Here is a 14,433-nt window from a genome sequence, read left to right as displayed (position 1 = left end):
TTCTCACAGTACGTGTATCTATTACAAGGCATTCACAGCAGAACGTTTTGATGACACACCCAAACAAATTTCCGTTTTTACTGGCAAAAGTTTTCATTTGAGCGTCTTTTCGACAGCTCACGTGGGGTGATTTTCACGCACACTTACTTGCTTCGCTCACTCTGATATCCATGAAAAAAAAATTTCAGTGCGATTGCCAGGAGAAAAAAGAATATACCTTTTTATCCAGCCAGAACCGGCATAAATTTTCCACATTTTCAGTTAGCGAGGCGCTCATTTAGATTTTCCAGCCAGCTAATTAGCCAATGTAATTTTTCCCAGCTAGCTCAAATTCGGCATGAAGAGCGGGTATTTTGTCGAGCGGCTCCGTGTACTCCTGTTTTATAGATCCGATGTGTTGTACATTTTGTATTACCTTGTCCAGGTTGGTTTTGTCCATCCTATACTTTCTTTGCGGTGATGGTGTGGATTCACGGCGGTGACTTCGCCAGCCGTTCCTTTGCTAAATACCGTGGCTTTTCCATTGGTTCCTCTACTGAATATCCAGCTCACGTTTTAGCAGGCTATAATGACGTCATTGTCGTGACATTCAACTACAGGCTAGGAATTCTGGGATTCTTGAACATTCCTGAGAAGGACCAAAAGGGAAATTATGGGATGTTGGATCAGGTATCAGAGAGAAATGTTACATAAAATCGTCAGGCCTTGTAACCTCACACTAACAGAGAACTTTTGAGAGGGTAAGGCAAAGGGTCTGGGAGTGAGGTGAAAAATCAATTCTCCTTTCTCGTCGTTTTTTTCTTTTTTTAAAATTATTATTTTACTTAATGAATTTTTTTGCTTGATATTGACGTCCAAGAACGTCGAAACGTCGTATATTTTTTTAATTTTTCAAAAATTTCTTAAATGTTTTAAGAAAAGTTTTTCGCAATTTTTTATAGCTGTGTTTTAAAAAGTCGCTTCTTTTTAATTTATTTTACTAAATGGAGACCTTATTTAGGGACTTGTCAGAAATTAGCAGGGGGGGAGGGGAGGTGGGAATTCTAAATTTGGGTTCGGAAATGAGATGACCCATCCCTGGAATGGGAGTGAAATTGGCTAACCCTCCCCTTGACCCTCGCCTAAAATATCATGCCCCCCCCCCCCCCCCCCACCCCTCTTGTATAAATGATAAAATCTACTAGGGTGAGTCAGTATTATGAAAGCTCAAAATATATTTCTAATCTGTTTTTTGTAATGCCATATACATACATTTTAGATGACAGCGTTAAGCTGAGTCCGACTCTGATTCTGACAGCTGATCACTCGACTCGTATTTCTCTCAGGTTTTTCTTACAAAATAAAGAACTTCTTACTTCTTCTGTGGGTGAACCTCTACATGATCACGGACAGATATTTGCATGACCCTCCCCCTTTTAACGGCCCATTTTTCATGACCCCTCCCTTTTCTGGAGTCTCAAAAAGTTGTGACCCTCCCTCTGTTTCCACCCCCTCCCCCCCCCCCTGCTAATTTCTGACAAGTCCCTTACAATGTACTTTACGCAGTTTTTCCCTCAACCTTGAAGACTGTGACTACGAGCAAAAATTATTGATTCCTCATGCCAAAAGTATCCCAGCACTGCAACACCACCGTTCTCCCCTCGGGGTTTCCCTAATAAGGTTAACCTGGTGTGGATCTAAATCCAATATCATATTTACGCAACATGCATATGTCATATTTTTAATTTTCTTTTTATCCTTGGCTCTTGGTAAAATTAATAATCGTAGAATTCATAAATGCCCTCCCTCTCCTTAGCAATTTTTATCAGAAGCAATCAACTTCAATTCTTGCAATTTGATTTCTCTTCACAGATTGAGGCATTGAGGTGGGTTAAAGCCAATATTGCCCGTTTTGGAGGTGATCCCAAAAACGTGACTGTGTTTGGTGAAGGTACAGGAGCAACAAGTGTCGCCTTGCATTTAATCTCGCCTAAATCAAAAGATCTGTTCCAAAGGGCCATGATCATGCAAAGCGGTGCCGCGCCAGCTCCCTCTCTACCAAGAAAGGCAGCAAACGAGTCAGTACAAAAGCTAGCTGCTGCTGCAAACTGCTCTTTCGACCACAACCTCATCACCTGTCTTCGTGAAAAAGTGCTGAGGAAATCATTCCTTTGCAATCTAATATCCCTACCAAAGCCCTGATGGAACTCAGCAACCCAGTTATTGATGATGATTTCATAGTAGACTCTCCTCAGAAGCTGTATCAAAAGAAAAACGATTTTGATAATGTTCAAATCATGGCCGGATTTACAACCCACGAGTCATCTCTAGACGTCTTTCTGAGGCTGGGGAATGCCAGCCAAGTCTCTAAAGAAGAGTTTAAAAATGTGACAGGAACACTCCTGGAAGGACTCACACAAAACAAAATCGTGGAGCAGCTGGTTCAGTACCAGTACGCAGATGATTCTGACACAACAGCAAGACACAGGATGATTGACTTTCAAAGTGACTTTATGACGGTGGCACCAATGCTTTTTGAGGCAAAGGATTTAAGGAAGGTAATTTACAAAAAAAAGTCACACACGCCCAAAACATGTTATGAGCACGGGGCTACTCATCAAAACGGCCTCAAACGGGAGGCTCTGCCCGAAAGGGGAGTTTTTCTGTTGTTTTCAGCCTTCCAGAATATAAAAGGGTAGGGGGTTCACTTGAGTGGAAGGATATGAAACAGTACAGAAATCTGTCACTTCGATATAAAAAGGACCTGAAAGTGTTTAGAGATGCATTTTTTGGCTATGAACGAGACAAGAAAACTGCCGGGTTTAGTGATTTACTCACATTAAAAAGACACCGTGCATTCACAGGTTGGGGGTTAAATGGGATAAAGTGATCAAAAATAGGTATGTGGATGGGATACCATTTGTCAGTAACGGGTGTACGAAAGGGGTATCTTTTCGATCAAAAGATTATATAAAGGGGTAAGGGGTTGGATCCCTATGCGGAGCCTCCCCGTATAAAATTCATGCATTTCACCCATTTACCATTTTTAAACACTAGGTTTATCAACAAGTAGGAAAATGCACAATGACCGACTACATCATTTATCACCCCTTACTTGGTCCTGCCAAGATGTACTCAACCATGCGGGGCACTAACTGGCTCTAGTCAATGTTATTTTCTAACTTTACTTTCCCTAGGCTGGAAGGCCGGTCTACTTTTACGTATTTGAACATCGTCCGGATTTTTCGAAACTTCCCGAGTGGGCTGGCGCGTTTCACGGCGCTGACATTGGTTTCGTATTTGGAGCACCTTTCGAATATTTCATCGCTGATGAAATTTTTCATTCCCAAATATTCTGAAATTGAGAAGGGGCTGAACTTGTACATCATGAGACGGTGGACTGACTTTGCTAAGTTTGGGTAAGATCTAAAACCAGGTACTACAGTAAACCCCCGTTGATAAGAACCTACTTTTTTGGGAGTGTGGCAAAATAGGCTCTTGTATTTTTGGTACTGAAAGTGGCAATTTACGCTAAGTAGGTTCATAATCAGGTTCTATGAAAGAGATAATAGATTTTTCACTACCATAAAAAATTATATAAATTTTTTATTTATTCACACGATTGTACTTTTATAACCCTAACAGAACTGATTGCAGAATTTACATATTCAGTTTAGTAGAGTGTGTTTTTGTTATACTTATAAACTTACAACTAAAAGTTATATTTCTTTGTCATGTTATAAAGTATATATTATAATTTAACAGTAACATGCATGAGAACCTGCTTGACCTTGCTTGTCTAAACAGGTTGTTGTATTTTGGGGTTTTAAAGTAGCAAATTAAGGTTCTTAGTCCACATGTTCTTATGAATTAGCAGGTGTTTACTGTAATTAAAGAGGGAGGGTTAAACCATACCCTATGCCACTTGATAGCTTTCAGGAATAATACATGGATAGATAGATAGACATTTTTATTTAACCATGGTCAGGTATTATCGGCTACAGACGCTGGTTTACACAAAAGCCGTGTATTAAAATACGTAAATATCCATCAGAGTTCTTAGTTTTTAAATGTGGAAAAAATAAGTTCAAAACTGTAATGAATAATAGACAGCAAAACTGCGAGCGCTTAATGCTTTAAAAAGTGCAGTCCTGTAGGGAAGAGCTAGAGTGCCAACCATTTTGCTTTTTTTGTTTATTATTACTATTATTATTATTATTATTATTATTATTATTATTATTATTATTATTATTATTATTATTATTTTCCCCAGGATCGTAAAATCTTGGTTACCATCAAGCTACTCATTTTCTGATTTTGCTTCGTTTTCAGGGATCCTAATGGCCCTGATTCTCCTGTAACGTGGCCAAAGTTCACCAAAGCAAACCGATCCTACCTGACCCTTGACGTGAAGCCCAAGGGAAAACAGAAGTACAGGGCAAAAGAATTGGAATTTTGGAATAGTCTTATCCCAAAGGTTATAAGACAAACTAAGGGACAAAAAAGGAAACTTTGTTCTGGAGCAGCCAAGCACTCAGTCTTTAGTAGAAAATTGTAAAAAAAAATATTTCCTGTAACGAACATACTTATATTCATATTTCAAATTGCATGAAACTTGACTCAACTTTGTTATATGAAGCCACCCGAAAGTTAGTCATCATTATAAGTGTAAGATTTAGCTCATGGTAACCATCGATTTTTGTATTTGAGATACTTCCTAACAAAATCGACACCTTCAAGAATGAATCATTTTACATACAAAAAGAACTAAAAACAACAATAGAAATGTTGAAAAACAGCATATTAATTTTTTTAAATGTGGAATAGTTGTCATTTTCTGTACTTTATACTCCCAAAGTTGTACGATAATTTAATTCATAAAATGGTAGTTTAACTGGTGCGCGCGCACTATGAAATTAAAACCCATGAAAATCCAGTGAAATTTTTCATGGTAATTTCACATGTTTTTCACAGGTTTTTCAGGAGATTTTGATGGGGAATTTTCATTGGTTTTTCATGGGGAACATGCCATGAAAATCTCATGAAAAAAGCGTGAAAAAACCCCTTAAAATTCAACGCTTCATGGCCCATGAAAAAACTTTAACAAACAAAAATCGCATGAAAATGCCATGAAATAGAATGAAACCCGCTTATTTTTTTTCATGGCTTTTTAATGATAATGAAAAAGCCATGAATTAAAAAGCTCTTTTTTCATGGTGTCAGAATTTATGGGTTTTTCATGGGATTGTTAAATTCATGCCCCATAAAAAAACCATGATTTTTCCGTGAACGGTCGAATATTAATGGGTCATGAAAAAATGAAATGGCTTTTGATGACATTTTCATTACCCATGAATTATGGCCCTCTCTTATTTTTCATGGGAAAGACAAAGACATGGCTACCATGAAAATTTAGTCTTAAACTACTCACGACTGTTAAATCAAATACATCACTGAGGATTTGTTGGCTGGTTAAATTGAAGCTATATACATGTAGCAACAACCCTAACCCTAAATAAAAGCTAACCGTTTTTCAAGTCAGTGCTTAACCCTAATTACTATTCTCAGGGCTTATTTAAAAAAAAAATTCTTCAGTCTGCACAGTCTGCAGTCTGCATTTTAACATGACTGCACTTTAGTATGGTGTACTACAGTGTAACTAAGGCCATTAATGACAAAAAAAGTGTCATTGCAATACAAAATTCATTTGGAATACATGTACTGTATCTCCTCTCCAGGCTACAATCATGACGTACCAAATTTCACCATTGAAAATGAACAACAAATTTCAAGGGTTCCATCCTACTTAGTTTGGACAAGTTTCAATGAAATAAAAAAAGCAGATGTTTATTTTAGCTAATAGCAAATGAACAGCTGTACAAGACAAATCATTTAAGTGAAATCTAAAGTTGTTGTGTTACAATAACAAAAAAATGTAAATCTTATCTTTGGTCAGTGTTGTTGCCTCAGCCATCAGATCCATCTTGTAAGTACAGTGATACAATGAATATTGAAATGCAGCAACATCTAAACAAAATTAACAGCAGAATCATGTCAAGATTTCATGTAGAATATTTGATCCATCCTTAAATAATAAAACAATGGTTTTGATGATGCAAACCACACAAAAGGATATCATTATTTTTAAAATAATCGATTCATTAATGAAATATATGGATAAGAAGGCTTTGTTAAAGGTTAAGCCGGCTTTTTCGCTCTACTGCATCTCTAAAATTCCCCTATGTCTTTGGTTTGGTTTGCAAATTCAGCTGGTGGTAAGCTCTTTTTCAGCTGGTTGAACTAGCTGGCAGCCAGCTCTTAACGAAATCCCTGTTAGCTTGTTTACAGACCACCCCCTCCCCTTAGTAAAAATCAGAGAAGGGGCATCTGTGATTCACTGTCGCTAATCGTGAATAACTTTGAATGGGAATAACTTTGCATAAATTAAAAAAATTGTTTCCGCAGACCAAAATTTCCATGGCTCATGTTTCATGTCATTCCAGTTCTCAAAATGTCGGTGCATGCGTGTTATTTCCATCGAGTAACTGAGAGAGTGAGACATTTCTAAAATAGGATTACTCTATACCAAGCAAGAAAAATGTTCTTACAAGCCCATATTGAAGGAAAAGATCCATGTTCTTATGCAAGCCTTCCCACAGGATACGGGAAGTCATTAGTTTGAAATAAAGTGTTGACAAGTCAGACATGACTCATGAGCTCATGATAGTGTGAAACGTGACCTTAGCATTATTGTTTTGCTTGAGTTTTGATGACAGGCCCTAAAGCCAATCAAAATCCCTCAATTTCATGATGTACACACTGTAATGATCTACAAATAACAGCCAATCAAATCATTTTCCACAAATTCCAGGAAAAATCACGTGGCCTCCATACACAATTACCAATGGTGAATCACAGACGCCCCTTCTCTGATTTTTACTGAGGAGAGGGGGCGCTTGTACACAGGCTACATCCCTGCTTACCCTGGCATGATTGTAAACAATCTGCTTTAATACATACATGTAATTTACTGTTGTCAGGTTTGTTGGAATGAATTTTGAACAGTTCCATCAGCAGAGCCAACCATATATAGCACACTGTAGTTCAACTTTTCTACCCTAGCTAAGCCAGCTACAGTAGTGTAAACAAAGATTGAAACTTCTCCCCTATTAAAAAAAGAATCCCCTACCTTGAAGGAAAATAATATGCTCTAGTGCTTAATGATCAGAACAATGGAGTAATGGATCAGTCAATTCCAGCTGCACCCAGTGCCCCCCCAGGCTACTGCAGGGCATTTGCCCGCCTTGTCAGTCTCGGGGCTGGGGCATTTGCAAATTTTGTGCTGCTTGGGGGCCGGGCATTTGCCAACCCCTCGGCCATTCCCGAGCTTTTGACACACACATTGTTTCCTATCAGAATACAACTACACAAAGGATTTTACTGGGAAAGAAAACAGATTGGCTCAAAGGCCATGTAAAGGCATGTTCTTGATTTTATGCGTGCATTTCTTCACTGCTTATCAAGCCAGAATTACATAGTGAAATCTTGAGCTATCAAAGTGAATCAGCGTTTTTGGTCATTAAATCAAATTTCTGTTGATATTATTTGAAAAGCATCCTTTCAAATTTATAAAACTATTCATAACATAAATTATAACTCTGGGCGCAGCTGGAATTGACTCATGCATAACAATTTCAAGGTTAGAATAGTGAGACTTTTTGTGTCAAGCAAGACTTTCATTTTGGTCACATGCACATCCGGTGTCTAAACAATCTACTTCTCTCATTTCTGTTCTGATCAAGGTCATGACCCTTGTATGGCTTTCCCCGAGTGAATCCGTTCGTCGAAAAAACTGATTTGACGCTTGAAAAAAGGATCGTCATGCCCATCAAACCTCATTTCTGTAAAAATAAACTTAACAAAGACCATGCACAGCCTCTGTCACATTGTGTTCGGCAAAGCTTATATTTCTTACATCATGATCAACTTGAACTGTAATCGCGGCTCTGTCTGACTGTGTCCCGGCACACAACGACGAAACTATGATTATTTCGCTTTAGTAGCAAGTAATCTACAATAAACAAGCACTACTTAAGAATGATTAAAAACAAAACTCACCTAAAATCGTTTACCGAATCCAGCCGATGATCTGATATCAGCGGTGCGAAGTTTTCGTTACATGTTACACAAAAAAGCGTTCGATTATGGTTCCTCACAGTCGCGCAACAAGTGACGTTTCTTAAACTTTTGCGCTAAAGGTTAAAACATGTTTTCAATCCGAAGATTCTTCCTAAAATTACAATCAGAGCGAACAAAATCCAACATTAGCGAAGCCGTTAGTTTCAATTTGAACCGCCCTCAAACCGGTTTGCCTTGCGACCGCGCCTGTAATTCGAGCATCACTGCTGACCATTTTTACAGCCTGACCATTTTTACAGCGTGAGCGCTAAAAAACCGATCGAACTTTGATCGAGTAATCAACAGCCATCATTTTCAACTTCAAGGCGAGTTTTTGGGGAATTTACAGTGCTGTAATAGTTTTACAAGGAAAAAGATCGTCACCTACATCAAAGCGGAAGATGGACCAGTCTTTACAGTGTACAGTGAGGTACGATATGTAGCGAAGCATTGTAACAGATTGAAGGTAACAAGATACTCATACACTGCACGTGTAATATTTCCGTACAGCAATATTCAGATCATATTTTACGCATTTAAGCTTACATGTAAGCTTAAGTCTTATGTTTCGTCGATTCCCTTCACATCAACTGTTTGTGTAAAATAGTATGAAAATGGCTCCTGCAAGCATAATGTATGAGTGGGGCCGTACGGAAATCCTAATAATTAGGATTTAGGATTTGATAATTTATCAAACTGGACCCTTCAGCGGCAAAGCTAAAAACAATTCTCCACAAGGTACGGTTTTAATTTTCTTGTGATCCAAGAAACCTGAAGAAACGTAAGCTTACGTTTTATTCTTGTGTTTATTCTTGTGCTTCTGTTAAGGCCATCCTCACCAACGTTCATATAATCTCTTATGCTTATGCTTGCATCGCCAAAACTGCACTTGCATGTCCATTTTACGCACTGTATACAATGTAATTCCTATGATTTAGTTCTGTTCTGGTTGATAAATATACAGCTTCATTTGAGAGTGGCTTATAAAATGGTTTGGCTCGTGGTAATGAAGATGAGTGGACTGCTTTAATAGGTGCCAGTACTACATGTAAAAGAGACATTGATCACAACATTTCAACATGACATTGGTCCGTTGCAATGTATTATTGATATCAAAATTTAACTCTCCAATTTTTTTATTTACTTGACTGTTTTGTACAGGGATGACCACAATATGCATTTTCTTGATTATTATTTTTATTATTATATATCAACAAGCAACGAGTTTATTTAGTCACAATTTATACAAAAGCACTGGCTCATATATACAACTGTCCATGTGTTGACCTTTTCCCTTTTCTTTTGCAAAGGTTAGGATTAATAATTTTTTATTACTAATCATTAGTCTAACAGACCTTCATGTCCTCTAATTCAGTCAGTATTCATACAGTGTTGTACAGCTGTACTTGTGATTAAGCAAATTGGACTCCTGCTACACAGTTTTCTGATTTTGTTAAACACTTGCACATGTATGATTGCAGACTAAATTAGACTCCACTCAGTCTTACTGAAATAGTGAACCTACATCTTATTTGCAGAACCTCTAATTTAGAGCAAATTTTCAGTTGCTAATTGTGATATTAATCATTCTGTGACAGGTTCAGTTTTCAAACAGAAGGAAAATTTACTACCAAGGTTCAAGCAGTGCTATGGGAGGCAACAAATGCAGCTAAGAATTTACACATTTTAGCATGTAAACTGGATTTACTGAAACCTTCAACACTGCATTGTATATATATATATACTTTTTTTTTCATAAATGTCTTGCTAGCCTCCTAAGTGTACGTTTACAGCAAGTACATGACCGTATTTCTACATGTTAAAATGGATTGAAAATTCAGGGTACTACCATAAACTATTAATAATGTTCAAAATGTACAATAGTCACAGTTGTTGCTAACTTTTGGTTACCTTTTTTCAATAAAATAGCATTGTTGACCTTTGAAGATGCCTCTTTACTGAAACATTATTTGTAACTGTACTTCTGTACTTTAGAAATGTAGCATGCACTTTTCAACCCAGGCCAGCTCTTGCCTCTTGACTTGATAGCTTTAACATTATCATGAAAGCCAGGAAAAATCTTGTTTACATTTTGTGCTGTGTGTAATACATAAAACGGCCTGAACACTGTATTTTTAATCAAGTAAGTTACACTTAAATCATCCAAATCATTTTCAACAAGAATTGATTATGTTACATAATTTGCAGAGTGTTAAAGATTTATCAGAAGAATTTAGTTTTTATACTGGTGATTCAGTTTAACAAATAGAAAGTAGATGATCTGACCCCGTGATCGTATCTCGATTCAAGACTAGCTATTTTATGGGATATTCCTTTTTTGATACCTGACCACACTCTGCCTCATTAAGGGTACTTCAGTAGAACATTTGAAAAAGCATTCTCCACAGGAAGTAAAGGTTGGTTCATTCCAAGTTGTGATATTTAACTCCTTTGTTTTCTCTTTAGCAGATGAAAACATTTTATAATCGAACCATGCAGTAGATAGTGTATACCTCTACATGCACGGATAGAATTTCGCTGGTATTTTTTTATATACAGTGTATTCAGATGTGTATATAATAAGTATACACATCTGAATGGTATTGTACATTGCATGTTTAATTCATGTTGAGTAGCACATACATGTACAGTACAGTCAACTTTCTTTTAACAGGTACTTGGAGCCTGTTCATACATGTGTCTGTCTTTTTCTCTAACTATTGATACAATAGACAAGAACTTAGATGTTGTGCTTGCTGGTCTCAGAGTAGATCTGTCTTGTTGAAAGTTGACTGTTAATAGTGCAGCCTAAAGTACTAGTTTCGTTAGGGTATAGCTAATTCTAGTACAACCCAAAACGTACTATTTCATTTATTAAATACATGTACATTTTGTAAATATTATGGAATGCAGTGTTCTTGCTGCAAAGTTGTTAAATATTTATTCAAGGCATTAATTGACAGTGGCACTGCTTTCCTCATCAGCATTTTCATGGGAAATTAATGAGCCATGAAATCATTCATACATTTTTCATGACTCACAAATCAAATTCAGTATTTATTTCATGGCCCATTAAACGTTTTTCATGGCTCCATCATTGAACTTTCTTAGTATGTTCCCATAATCTGGTGTTTCATTGGAAATTCATGACCCATGAAAGTAGTCCAGTTTAATTCATGGGTCATGAAACACCTTTAATTTTTTTTCCATGAAAATTTCATGACCACAGATGAGGTCATGAAAAATTATTTTGCAAGATTCATTGGCCATGAAATGATGTTCATGGTATTTTCAAGTGATTTTCATGGGATTTTCACAAATCTCAGTTTCATAGGAGACCTGTAATTTTTATTGTTCTCGGAAATAACAAAGTATGTTTAACAAAATCGTTTTGTCTTTAGTTAATATTGCTTATGTACCAATAAAATTGAGCTTAAATATTAAACAATAACAAGGAGTCAACAAAGGTCCTGAGGGATCATGACCATGAAAATAAGTCAAACAAACCTTTCCGAGTCGTTGATGTGGTTTAATGAAAATATCAGAGAAAACAGTATATAGACTGAGAGAGAGCATGAAATTAGGAGAGCAGCAATTCCGGCGTTAGAATACCCCATATCATGAGCTTAATAATTATGCTCTTTCAATTGATGGAATTTGATTTTCAACAACCTACAACCAGCTGACAATGTATCTGTGTACAATGGAGAAAGTTTCTTTCCTCGGCAAATCTTTAGCGGGGAACTTGAAACAAGTAACGCGATTCAGCAACTGAACTTTGACGGATTTGCAACGGCGCCCGTTTGGTTATGAAATGTACGCGTGCGAGTGGCAACTTAAGCGAAGGCATTTTTGAGCGACCCACGTCAACCGGAAATGGACTTTTTTGCGTTAATGGAAAGTGGTTTTGCTAAAGTTTCGGGCAGGTCGTTTTTACTAAGTTAAAGATACTAAGCGATACAAATTTAGTAGCGTCAATGTATAATAAAAAGGAAAAGGCATCACTTCTGGTTGACGTAGGGAGCTTAAGCAACAGCGTTTTTGGGCGACGGACGTCAACCGGAAGTGGACTTTTTGCATCACTGGGCAGTGGTCTGGTTCAAACTCTCGGGTAAATCCTCTTTATAAGAGAAAAGAAACTTAGCAATACAAATTTGTTAGAGTCAAGGCATATATATATAGTGAGAAGGCCTCGCTTCCAGTTGACGTGCGTCGCTCAAAAACGTCTTTGCTTAAGCTCCTGTTAAACGCCTGGTTAGTTGAGTTGGAAAAGCGCCGGCCTGCCGAGTGAAAGGGCAAACCCAAGAGCTTAATCCGGCTGCGTACGGAAAGTAAAGCCCAACAATCAAGCATGATAAGTAATAGAAGCGATACAGAGGCTTTTAAAATAAAACTGGGGCAATCTTAAATTCCTTTTCCTCAGTAAAGAAATCGAGAAATCTGCGGCAATTGTTCAAGTATATTCATGCATGCAGCTATCTTGTTTAACACGGCCTTTTTCCCAATCTTCGATCACCCTATAGACAATATCACCTCACAGAGGCTGCCCTGCTTATGGTAACAAATGGCATTTTGAAAACTCTTCATTTGAGCACTTGTAATGCTCCATCTTTCAGACGGTACCCTTCGGCAATGTGTCGAGTGTATTATTTCATATAAAGTGAGAACATGCCCAAGAGTAATCCTGGAAAAGCTGAGGTGCTGAATTTCACATCGCAGTTTACAAGGCAACCATCTTTTGGTGAAAGTATTACATTTAGCATTGCTGTGACTAAAATTGATACTAAATACACTGAAATACTTGCACTGGCTACCAGTTGAGAAGATGACTGACGATAAGATTCTCCTAGTAACCTAAAAGACTCTAATAGTCCAGTCTATAGACTATTTGAAGCCTCTAATAGAAGTCTAACATCCACCACGAACTTTAAGATGTGTATCACGAGTTCACTACTAAAGGGACCTTAAGATCCGACGACGGCAACGAAAACGTCAAAAAATTATATTATTTTGCATGAGATATGACTCGAGTGCTAAAGTTGAACCTCGCGGATTCGCCGCAATCTGGAATTTAGAAAAAAAATAATAAAACCTCTGGCACTCAGGATAAATACTAGGGAACTTACGTACGATGACAACGGCGACGCCGATGAAAACGTACCCCAAAACAAAGGAAAATAGAATTTCAACCAATTAACTCCTAACCTGGAATGATTTTTACTCGTGGAAAAGAGTTCTTTAAACTCCTTTTTGGAGTTAAAATAACTCCTTAACAAATAACTCCACGAAGAAGTTAAATTAACCCCAATAGAGGAGTTACTATAACTCCTTGAGAATTACCGTGTGATTATTGATTTTTATACATGCGTGTAGATATGGATTTGTCACACTAAAACTAAAAATGAAAGCAATAAGCTGATAATTTTACAAGTTATTATAGGGGCTTTCCCCGGCGAAACCTGGTGCTGTGCAGTAAGAACAGGACGTTTTTTGAAGACATCCTGCAGCTCTGTTCATGCAGAGAACATTTCTCAGATATTAAGTCACAGTAAAGTGAACAAATTTTTTATAAATCTACTTGGTTTACAGCTACACGAAGCCGACGAGGTAACCGGCAATGAAAGAGATACCGATAGCTAGAATAATATTATAATACAATGTACCTAAAAAGTTCTACTTGCACCTGGTAACTATATTTTGGAAAACTGCTGAAAGTACAGTAGAATACCAGTAACTCGAGTATCGAAGGTAAACGAAAAGCAGTTTGAGTTAGCGGGGGCTCGAGTGGGATCGATTAAACAATTTTATTCAGTTGGCGATGCTAACAACTCATAGCTGAGTCAGTTAACTGATTTTTCAGCACATCAGCAGTATCCCATCTGCTGTAACATGATCATGTATTCTACATTATTCTGATGGTATAAATCATAAGTTTGAGAAATGACTGTCCAACACTTGATGGGTTCTTTGCAATAATTAGAATAAAATTGCAGGAGTGTACCGGTTTTAGGTTTTCTACTCACTACAGGACAAAAAGAGCTAATGGGAATGAAATTTAGTTCGAGTTAGCGAAAAATTCGAGTTATCCAAAGTCGAGTTAGCCGAGTAAAAGTGACTGTTCTACAGTATTTTTTGAGTTTATTTGCAATTGATCAGTTAAGAAAAATAAACTCCCACCGCATGCAAACAGATTCTCTCCTTCCATAAAGACAATAGGGACTTTAAGATCCAACGACGCGACGGCAATGAGAACGTCGCTTAAAAAGTGAAATTGCG

General features: G+C 37.4%; 1 long non-coding RNA gene and 1 pseudogene across 1 annotated transcript; both read left to right on the top strand.

Annotated features, from left to right (window-relative positions):
- Positions 1–459: 459 nt before the first annotated feature.
- Positions 460–4,537, top strand: LOC140940318 (cholinesterase-like; annotated as a pseudogene).
- Positions 4,538–8,431: 3,894 nt separating this feature from the next.
- On the top strand, positions 8,432–10,103 carry LOC140944018 (uncharacterized). The gene is made up of 2 exons (XR_012166659.1): positions 8,432–8,587; positions 9,756–10,103. It is a non-coding gene; the product is annotated as an uncharacterized lncRNA (long non-coding RNA).
- Positions 10,104–14,433: the final 4,330 nt, after the last annotated feature.

This window comes from Porites lutea, chromosome 1 (genome assembly GCF_958299795.1).
Source record: "Porites lutea chromosome 1, jaPorLute2.1, whole genome shotgun sequence".
Taxonomy (NCBI): Eukaryota; Metazoa; Cnidaria; class Anthozoa; order Scleractinia; family Poritidae; genus Porites; species Porites lutea.
Note: the sequence above shows the minus strand (reverse complement) of the source record. Positions and strands in the feature narration are given on the sequence as shown.